Source organism: Sorex fumeus, unplaced genomic scaffold (assembly GCF_029834395.1).
Source record: "Sorex fumeus unplaced genomic scaffold, SorFum_2.1 ptg000047l, whole genome shotgun sequence".
NCBI classification, from domain to species: Eukaryota; Metazoa; Chordata; class Mammalia; order Eulipotyphla; family Soricidae; genus Sorex; species Sorex fumeus.
Genome location: NW_026606104.1, coordinates 73,645 through 83,786, shown reverse-complemented (window position 1 = coordinate 83,786; position 10,142 = coordinate 73,645). Strand labels below are relative to the sequence as shown.

At 41.8% G+C, this 10,142-nt stretch overlaps 1 pseudogene; it reads left to right on the top strand.

The window, feature by feature from the left end:
• Positions 1–1,398: 1,398 nt before the first annotated feature.
• LOC130031998 (cytochrome c, somatic-like) lies at positions 1,399–1,716 on the top strand (annotated as a pseudogene).
• The last annotated feature ends 8,426 nt before the right edge of the window (positions 1,717–10,142 follow it).

The following is a 10,142-nucleotide window of genomic DNA, read 5'->3' as shown; positions in this document are numbered from 1 at the left end:
TGCACTCGCCTCACAGGTACAGATTGACCTGCTGGCGGCACCATAGTCCCAAAAAGGAACATGATTGATTATAACAATTGATATATACACAAATTTGACAACATTCAATATATGTTCATGGTATAAGAAAGAAATTAAAGGAATATAGACTGAAAAGGAAGATATAAAATTTATTCTACATGCATACCTTAAAATAGAATAAATTTTATTTCTCAAACCCAATGAGAGTATGCATTCTCATAAAGACATGCACACATATAGATCACCTACAATAAATGAGTTTAGTAAGACTGAAAATGAAAAGTCAATACTGGGCTGGAACTATAATATAGTGGGTCACTATCACTGTCCTCCTGTTCATCGATTTGCTTGAGTGGGCACCAGTAATGTCTCACAACAAATTGTGAGACGTGTTGTAACTGTTTTTCGCATATTGAATATATCAAGGGGAACTTGCCAGAGAATAAAAAAATCAAATATATATATGTATATATATTGCTTTTTGGGTCACAGCCCACGATGCTCAGGGGTTATTCCTGGGTCTGCACTAAGTAATTACTCCTAGCATTGCTTGGGGGATGATATAAGATGCTAGGGATCGAAACTGAGTCGGCCGCATGCAAGGCAAACGCCCTACCTGCTGTACTATTGCTCCGGCCCCTCAATCATTTTTTTGTTTGTTTGATTTTTGGCCACACCTGGCAATGCTAGGGGCTACTCCTGGCTCTGCACTCAGGAATTACTCCTGACGGTACTTGGGAGACCATATGGATGCTGGGGATTGAACCTGGTCAGCAGCATGCAGTGCAAACACCCTACCCAGTATACTATAACTTTGGCTTTTCAAATAAATAATTTTTCTACACAAAGAAATCAATATTTGAAAACCTAGGACTGGAGAAATAGCACAGGAGGTAAGGCAGCTGCCTCACATACAGCTGACACACTTTGAATCCCCAGCACCATATATGGCCCCTCAGCACTGCCAGAAGTGACCCCTGAACACAGAACCAGGAATAGCCCCTAAGCACCACTAGGTAGGGCCCAAAATGCTCCCTCCATCTTGAAAACCAAGCTTTAAAAAAATACTATTTCTGCTAACTAAAAAAAAAACTTAGCTATAACTCTCTTAAAACATATCAGAAATGGTATGTTAAAAACTGATGAAAGAAGTCAGAGGTTCTGTTTCTACGGAGACACAGGTCATGTCCCATTATTAGGAGATCCAACAGAGTACAACTTCAGTCCTTTCCAAATTAATAGATAAATTTGGCACAATTATAACAAAAGCTTTAACAGATTTTTGGCAGGTATTTAAAAATTAACTATGAAAGAGCGGGACGTTGGACTTGCGAAGCGAACCCTCCATGTCACGCGAAACGAAGGTGAGATTCTAGGATGGGTGATATTGAGAAGGGCAAGAAGATTTTTGTCCAGAAGTACACTCAGTGCCATACCATGGAGAAGAGAGGCAAACACAAGACAGGACCCAATCTCCATAGTCTGTTTGGGTGAAAGATGGGTCAGGACGCTGGATTCTCTTACACCGATGCCAACAAGAACAAAGGGATCACCTGGAATGAGGACACGCTGATGGAGTATTTGGAGAATCCCAAGAAGTACATCCCTGGAACAAAAATGATCTTCACTGGCTTTGAGAAAAAGACAGAACGGGCAGAGTTGATAGCTTATCTCAAAAAAGCTACTAATGAGTAATAGTTGGTGCCACCTTATTTATTACAAGGCAAATGTCTCATGACTTTTTTATGTGTAGCACTGTAGCACTCTCTTCTTATTGTTCATCGATTTGTTTGAGAGGGCACCGGTAACGTCTCCATTGTGAGACTTGTTACTGTTTTTGGCATATTGAATACGCCAGGAGGAGCTTGCCAGGCTCTGCTGTGTGGGCAGGATACTTTCAGTAGCTTGCCGGGATCTCCGAGAGGGACAGAGGAATCGAACCCGGCTTGGCCGCGTGCAAGGCAAATACCCTACCTGATGTGCTATCGCTCCAGCCCCATTATGACACTATCAATGTTTTTGATGAGTATAGTAGATGTTTTCCATTTAAAATAATAATTTCAGGATCAGAGAGATAGATAGATAAGGTGCTTGCCTTGCACATGACAGATCTCCATCACCATATATGGTTCCCTGACTCCCACCAGGAGTTATCCCTGAGCACAGAGCCAGGAGTAAGCCCTGAGCACTGCCAGGTATGGCCACCAAAACCAAAAACGAAAATAATTATTTCAATAATTGTATTAATATCTGTCACATTTGTTACTCTTTCTATTAACTGTTATTGTTATTATTTTGGGTTTTAGGACCAAAATTTTTCACTCTGTTGGCAAATGTATATGCAAGTTTTTAAAATTTATGATTTTCATTTTTTAAAAAAAGTAAATTACCATGGAATACATAGTTACAAGGTTGTTCGTGATTGGGTTTTGAATTGTGGTTTGCAATACAGGTACTGAAAGATTATCATGTTTATCCATTTACCTACTTTCAGCACTCAGTTCTTTTCCAGAGTGATCATTTTCAACTACCTGTAATATTTTTCTTATGTCTTGAAGGACTTCTAAAATTCATTGCAAACCTTATTCAAATGTTTGACGATAAATTTTCTCAATACTTGCTTGTTCTGGAATATTTCTCCTTCACATTTGGAGGGTAATTTCACAACGTACAGAATTCTAGGTTGGTTGCTTTTTACCTCTCAACACTTTAAATATTTCTTTCTACTCTCTTCTTACAGGCATGGTTCTGAGATGACAAATTAATTCTTCTTTGTTCCTCCGTGGTTATGGTGTTTATAGTGTTTTCCTGCTACTCTGTTTTACGTCAGTATTTTTTTTCTCCACCATGGACAGAGAGATAGTACAAGGCTTCAGGAGCGCTTGGCTTATATCATGCTGCCAACCGTGCTTCAATCCCCTGCATTGGTCCCCCATGCGTTGCCAGTAGTCACCCATTGAGCACAGAGGAGGAATAAGGCCTGAGCACTGCTGAGTGTGGCCTGGACCCCCTCTCCAAAGATTTGTTCTCTATCTTTGGTTTGATGTTGTTTGAATATTATATGATTAGGTATAAGGTATTTTATTTGTGGAACATCTATACCTATATCTACATATGGCATTTATCCTGCTTGTTCAGTATTTTCTGAGCTTTCTGGATTGATAGATTAGTGTCTAAAATTAATATGGGGGAGTTCTCAGTCATGATTTCTTCAAATATTTCTTTTGTTCTTTCACATAATATAAATGTCACTTCTTTTGTAGCTTCCCCACCGTTGTTGGTCATTCTGTCCATCTCTGTACAGTATATTCTCTAATTTCTAACTTTAGAAGTTTCTATTGACATATTATTAAGCTCAAAAGTTCTTTCCTGGGGCTGGAGCAGGTAGGGGGTTTGTCTTGCATGCGGCTGACCCGGGTTCAATCCTCAGCATCCCCGAGCACCACTAGGAGTAACTCCTGAGTGCAGAGCCAGGAGTAACCAACCCCTGAGCATAACCAGGTGTGACCCATAAAGCAAAGAATAAAAGTTCTTTCCTTACCCATGACCAGTCTTTAATGAATCCATTAGAGGCATTTGTTCTGTTACTCTATTTTTTTTCATGCCTAGTAGTTCTTTTTAATTCTTTACTATATATATATATATATATATATATATATATATATATATATATTGCCTTTTGGGTCACACCTGGTGATGCACAGGGGTTACTCCTGGCTCTGCACTCAGGAGTTACTCCTGGCGATGCTCAGGGGACCATGTGGGATGCTGGGAATCAAACCTGGGTCGGCCGCGTGCAAGGCAAACACCCTACCCGCTGTGCTATCTCTCCAGCCCCAATTCTTTACTGTATTTCTTGTCTCTGCTTTTGCTACTCATCTGTTATTTCACACTCTCTATTTTATCCACTAAAATCAGAGTTGTTTTAAGTTTATGGTCTGTTAATCCCTCCATCTCTGGGTTTGGTTTTGATGCTTTCTCTATGTCTTTTATCTAAATTTTAAAAACTATAAGGTAAGGTAAGGTAAATACATATTAATTGTATATATTTAAATTTTATGTTTTTAATTTTAATATGTACATACTTTTAAGAGCTGGAGCGATAGCACAGTGGGTAGGGCGTTTGCCTTGTGCGCTGCCCACGCGGCTGACCCGAGTTCGATTCCTCCACCCTCTCGGAGAGCCCGGTAAGCTATTGAGAGTATCTCGCCCACACGGCAAAGCCTGGCAAGCTACCCGTGACATATTCCATATGCCAAACACAGTAACAGCAAAGTCTCATGATGGAGACATTACTGGGCCCGCTCGAACAAATCGATGAACAACGGGAGGACAGTGACAGTGACAGTGAAGGTAAGGTAAAGGTAAAGGCCCTCCCGTTGATCGTCGATTTGCTCGAGCGGGCCCAGTAACATCTCCATTGGAGACTTTGTTGTTACTGTGTTTGGCATATCGAATACTCTTGGTAGCTTGCCGGGCACTCCGAGAGGGGAGGAGGAATCGAACTCGGGTCGGCCATGTTGGCCGCTTATAAGGCGAACGCCCTACCCGCTGTGCTATCGCTCCTATGATACTTCAATTTAAAAAATAAATTTTAAATGACTGTGTTCTTTTGCTTTTTCATATTTCCTATGAGTTGTTGGAATCCAGACATGATGTATCTAAAAAGTCTTAGATGCCTACCCCCAGCTTCAGATGTGCCTAAACCCCTAAGCTAGACTCAGCAAGGGGCTAGCACCCTCACCACCAGTCATAGTTAAGCTCCAAGCCAGGGCAACATGGTAGAACCCATCTCTAACTCCTTCCCTAAAGCTATCAAGGCTCTGGCCTCGCTCTGGAGAAGACTGCATTCTCTCATGAATGTCTACATTCTTCTCTCCTACTTCCTAAATTACACTGTAGCAATGTCCTCCCGTTGTTCGTTGTTCATCGATTTGCTCAGCAAGCCCAGTAACATCTTCATTGTTAGACCTGTTGTTACCGTGTTTGGCATATCAAATACATCACGGGTAGCTTGCCAGGCTTTTCCGTACAGGTGAGATACCCTCGGTAGCTTGCCAGGCTCTCCGAGAGAGGTGGAGGAATTGAAACTGGGTTGGCTATTGCTCCATAAAACAGTGTTATTTCATTTTCAGTCTTTCCTGTAATTTTTCCCCTGTGACTTTAAATCAAAGGTGGAGGTCAAGACTGACCTTTCCTTTACCTGCAAAGAGCATGCTCTCTGCTCAGCCTGAGCCCTGTAGAACCCCAAATACTCAGTGGAGGGACAAGTTCCCAGCTGTGCTGACCAAGTGGGTCTCAGGAGCAGTTGACAGCTGCCTGTGTGGTGCTGGCAGGACCCAAGACTGAACCCTACAAAGGAACTTTGGCAGACTTTTGTTTTGGCAGCACAGGATAAAACCCAGGGCCACTCATATGCGAGGCATACCCCAGCCTCATGGAGGCTCTTTTGTATCCTGATCTCCCTGAGGACTTGGGCAGCAAGGTGGTAGTGGGCCAAGTTGAGGTGAGGGGCTGGGGGATAGGACTCTCTCGATGTTGGCTGTCTTACTCCTTAGCAGGGTCCCACATTCTACTACCCGGAAATGCATAGGAAGTACTCAGTCATTGTTGGTTGCTTTATCGGGTCATTCTCCATCCCAGTCCATATTAGGCAGTGCTGCCAAATTAACCATTCAAATGAGTGGTTTTGATCACATGCACTTTTACTCAGTGTTTCTTTCACTTTCTTATGCCTAAGGAAAGAAGCAACCTCCTTTGTCAAGCATCCAAAGCCTTCTTGGCTGCTTCCTCCTACCTTTCAGATGTTTTCTCTTTAGTTTTGCTGTGCGTGCATCCCATACATACTGCTGGGCGTCCCTCCTCTTGAACTGTGTTCAAAGTATTCCCTCTCCTGGAATGCCCTGCCTCCTCCTGCTTTGCTCAGCAAATATTTACTGAGTAAATAGCTGGTGTCCTTTGGAGGGGCTCTCCAGGAGAAGCCGGTTCTTATCTGCTGGCTTGTGCCTCCTTGGAAACACTCAGGGCAGGGCAAGATGCATTGTGGGAGAGACATATTCCAAGCAAAGCGGTTTTAAAGAAGCTTGAAAAGTCCTACTGCCATGTCCCACCAATGCCAAGAGGCAAGGTGGCTAAACTCTTCTCATATTCATCTCTCCATTCAGGAGTTAGGGAGTATCTACGAAGCATGATGCCACTAACTGGGAGCAGCAAGCTCAGAGCACATCTGAGACCTTGGGGCTGGTGGAGAAGCTTGGGCAACCAAGTCCAGCGTGCATGGGATCTCAAAACTGGCCTCCAAGTCTAGGGATGCCCAAGAAAAATCTGACCTTTTCTAAATTAGAATAGGGGTTCTAGAGGCTGCAGCCAGACAAAGCCTGGGCTGAGCAGCCTGCACTGCAGGCTTCAGGAATGCATGGTATGCTAAGATCGAACACAGGATGTACACTGGGGAAATGCAAACCAATGAAATTTGATATTCAGCGATAGGCCAGGGCCAGGGCAGCCCCCCAAGAAGCATATTTCTTACAACTGCTGGTAACCATTGCTGCAGTGTTAGGTGCAAGTGAAGAGATTTGTCCCAGAGCACCAGCTTCCCACAGCCATTTGATTCTGCCTAAGTGCCCTTGCTTAAGATGCTAAGGCTCTTTAAGGAAAGTAGGAGTAACAGGCAAGAAAAATGAGTGGAGGCAGCCTTGTTACTTCATCGAAGACCTTAATCCAGCTGGACTCAGTATCTCAGTTCTTGACATGCCTCTAATCTAGGTTTATTCACAGAATATTCTCAGCTCCTAGGTTGTTTAGAAAAGGATAAAAGTTAAGCTTCGAGCACAAGTGTTAAAAGGAGACAGACCTGGGCTTGATCCCTGTCACTGTCACACACACACACACACACACACACACACACACACAAGCAGATGGATTTGGGTTGAACCTAGCTCCATCACTTACTAGCTCTGTGACCTTGAAACTCAGAGAAGTGTTCTGAGATTCAGTTGCTCGTTTGACTATTGGGATGCTAGCACTGATGTTAAAATTTGTTGTGAGGATTTCATGAAGTGAGATTGAAAAAGGTCCTGACCAATGGCTGAGATTAGTACCAGGAATTTTGCTCCATGACTTGAAGGCCAGCCACAAGTGCTAGGTGAAAAGGAAGCTCAGATAGAGAAGAGAGCATCAAATAAAGGGTGTTGTGAGGACCCTCCCAGGATGGGAGAAGCATGCTAGAAGTAGTCTATAGACCAAACATGATTGCCACTCAATGCCCCTCTTGCAAAACACAGTACCCAAAAGAAGAGAGAGAACAAGGGGGAATACCCTGCCACAGAGGCAGGGTGGGACGGGGGGATGGGGAGGGATGCTGGGACCCGTGGTGGTGGAGGATGGGCACTGGTGGAGGGATGGGTACTTGATCATTGTATAACTGAAACCCAAGCACAAAAATTTGTAAGTCTATAACTGTGCCTCATGGTGTTTCACTAATAAAAATTAAAAAAAATAAATCTAGAGCATAAAAAAATTAAAAAAAAGAAAAAGGTCCTGACCAAGTAGGTGCTCAGTATTTGATAATTAATATCATCATTGCAATTACTAGAGGCTCCCTCCTTATTCTATTCCTTACTTAAACCATCTCTCCCTAGGTTACCTAAATAAATTCCTTCCTTCCTTCCTTCCTTCCTTCCTTCCTTCTTCCTTCCTTCCTTCCTTCCTTTTTTCTTTCTTTCTTCATTTCTTCTTTTTTTTCTATACCCAAGTGAAAGTAAGTGTAATAGGACTTATTCCTGGCTCTGTTCTCTGGAATCATTCCTGACAATGCTCAGTGTCATATGCAGTGCTGGGGATAGAATCTAGATCAGCCATATACAAGGCAAGCACCTTATCTGCTGTATTGTCTCTATGGCTTCTAAATAGAATAGCTTTTTCTGTAATTTGCCCTCTATCTCTTAATAACAATAATAGTCATCTCAGCAATAGTATAGCTATTACAGTCTGCTACCTATCTGTGTCCTCTGATGGGACTTTCCAAACTTTATCTTTATAGCTAATAATTTCCAGCTTTCCTATGTAGAAAATAAGGAGGAGAAACTCATCCAACATAAATGGCAGATATGGAATTAGAATTCAGGCCTACTTTTTCTGAACCATGTATATTCTCTCTTTCTGTCTCTCCTCTCTCTCTCTCTGTGTTATTTTAGGTCACACACAGCATGCTGAGGGCTCACCCTTGACTCTTGCTTAGGAGTTATCCCTGGCCATTCTTTGGGGGACACAAGAAGTTCCAGAGATTGATCCCGGGTTAGGTATAAGCATCTTATCCCCTCTCCTATCTTTCTGGCCTTTCCTACTCGACCTGTTTTCTTCTCTGGAAAAAAATGTTTCGGTTTTGTGGTCATGAAGACCAGAGACACTAGCCAACCCTTAAAAACTCTGAGACCTTTTCTAAGTCTGCTTCTTGAACTGCAGTTCATTCATTTACTCCGCAAATATTTATTGTTCACTAGTTATTGGTGCTATAAAATTGAGACAGTTTTTTAGGAGTTTTCATTTAGACACATACATGGATAAGTAGTCAAGTCAGTGACTTAAAAAAATACAGTAGGTACCAGAGTGCAGATAGTGGTGGAGGGAATGATGATGGTGTCAGGAAAAAACAAATTAAAAAAAAACTTTAAAAGAATTTATTGGAGTGAATTTATTATCTTGCTCTTTGTTTCATTGACTCTAGAAACACATTTTAAGCAACAACTTTAGACTAAACTCTGGGATTATGCAAAGTCGATGTCCATGCAATCTATTCTCCTGAGAAAATTATAGTCTAGGCAGGAGGGATGGATCATAAATAAGCCCATGTCACTAAATTAATATCAGGTTTGTGCCAAAAGGACATACAAGCTCCACTGGTGATGAAGGTGGTGGGGAGAGGGGGCAATGGGAGATGTACAAGAAAATGGTTAAAACTGTAGTCTAAGGGTTGGTTCAGAGATCCTATTTCTTATAAGCACTTTCCAATTTCTCCCTCTCACTCTTGTTTTATAGCGTTTTGGCGCTTTAAACACCTTTGAGAATAACTCACAGACCTTGCCAAGTAAAAATAGCACATCAGAAACGGAATTTACATTTTACAACATTCCCCAGAGAAGAAACTATAATTCAAACCACGGTAAGTCAAGATGGGCCGGTATTTCCATAATTCCCAACATCTTGGTGAAATGGAGATGTAACTTTGGCCACAGTATTATAAAATGCAGAATTGATTGTATTCTAACTGCCAGTTATTTATCCATGTTTGCCTTCTTTAGCATAGAACGCAGTATAGGACAAAGTCCAGCACTTCAGAAACATGACTCCCCTCCTAGCCACTAGGGAAAAAGCTGCTTCAATAAGAAGTGCTTGAAAATGCTTTGCATGTGTGAGGTCCTATGTTCAATGGCCAGCACAAAAACAAACAAGCAAACAAATCAATCTCCAAAACTAAGGACACTTACTATAAAATAAAGATGTCCTTTTGTATCAGGAACATCTATTCAGCTACTGGAAAACAATAAAACTGGTTTCAAACAATGTACCCTATCTCTCTCTACCCTAACCTCCCTTACCCTAACCACTAAACTACCTTTTGTCTTTTCAGGTCAGTCCACTTTTACACAAATAGAATCATACAGTATGCTCTTCCATATTTGCACTCTGCATAATGATTTCAGTATTCATCCATGTTGTTATCTATAACTACATTCCTGCATAGTATTGTCCCGTGGTTGTGCCACATTTGGTTCATTCATTCAACTGTTGATGAGCGTTTGGGTTGTTGATCTATGCAGACTGTGAATAACATTGTTGTAAACCTTTGTATAGAAGACTTTGCAGAGTTTGTTTTCATTTCCTTTCAGCTATTACCTAGAAGAGGAGAGGCTAGATTGTAAGGTGATCGATGTTACCTTTTCTAAAGTGTTTGAACTTGTCTGCCTTCCTACTAGCAGGACATGAAAATTCCAGTTGCTCTACAGCCTTCTCCAACTTGATGTTGCCGGTCACTTAAAATTCATCATGACTGGATAACAGTCAGGGCCTACATTTAAAGGATGCTTTTGAGATTATAAATAAATGAGCAGCTAGGACAATGG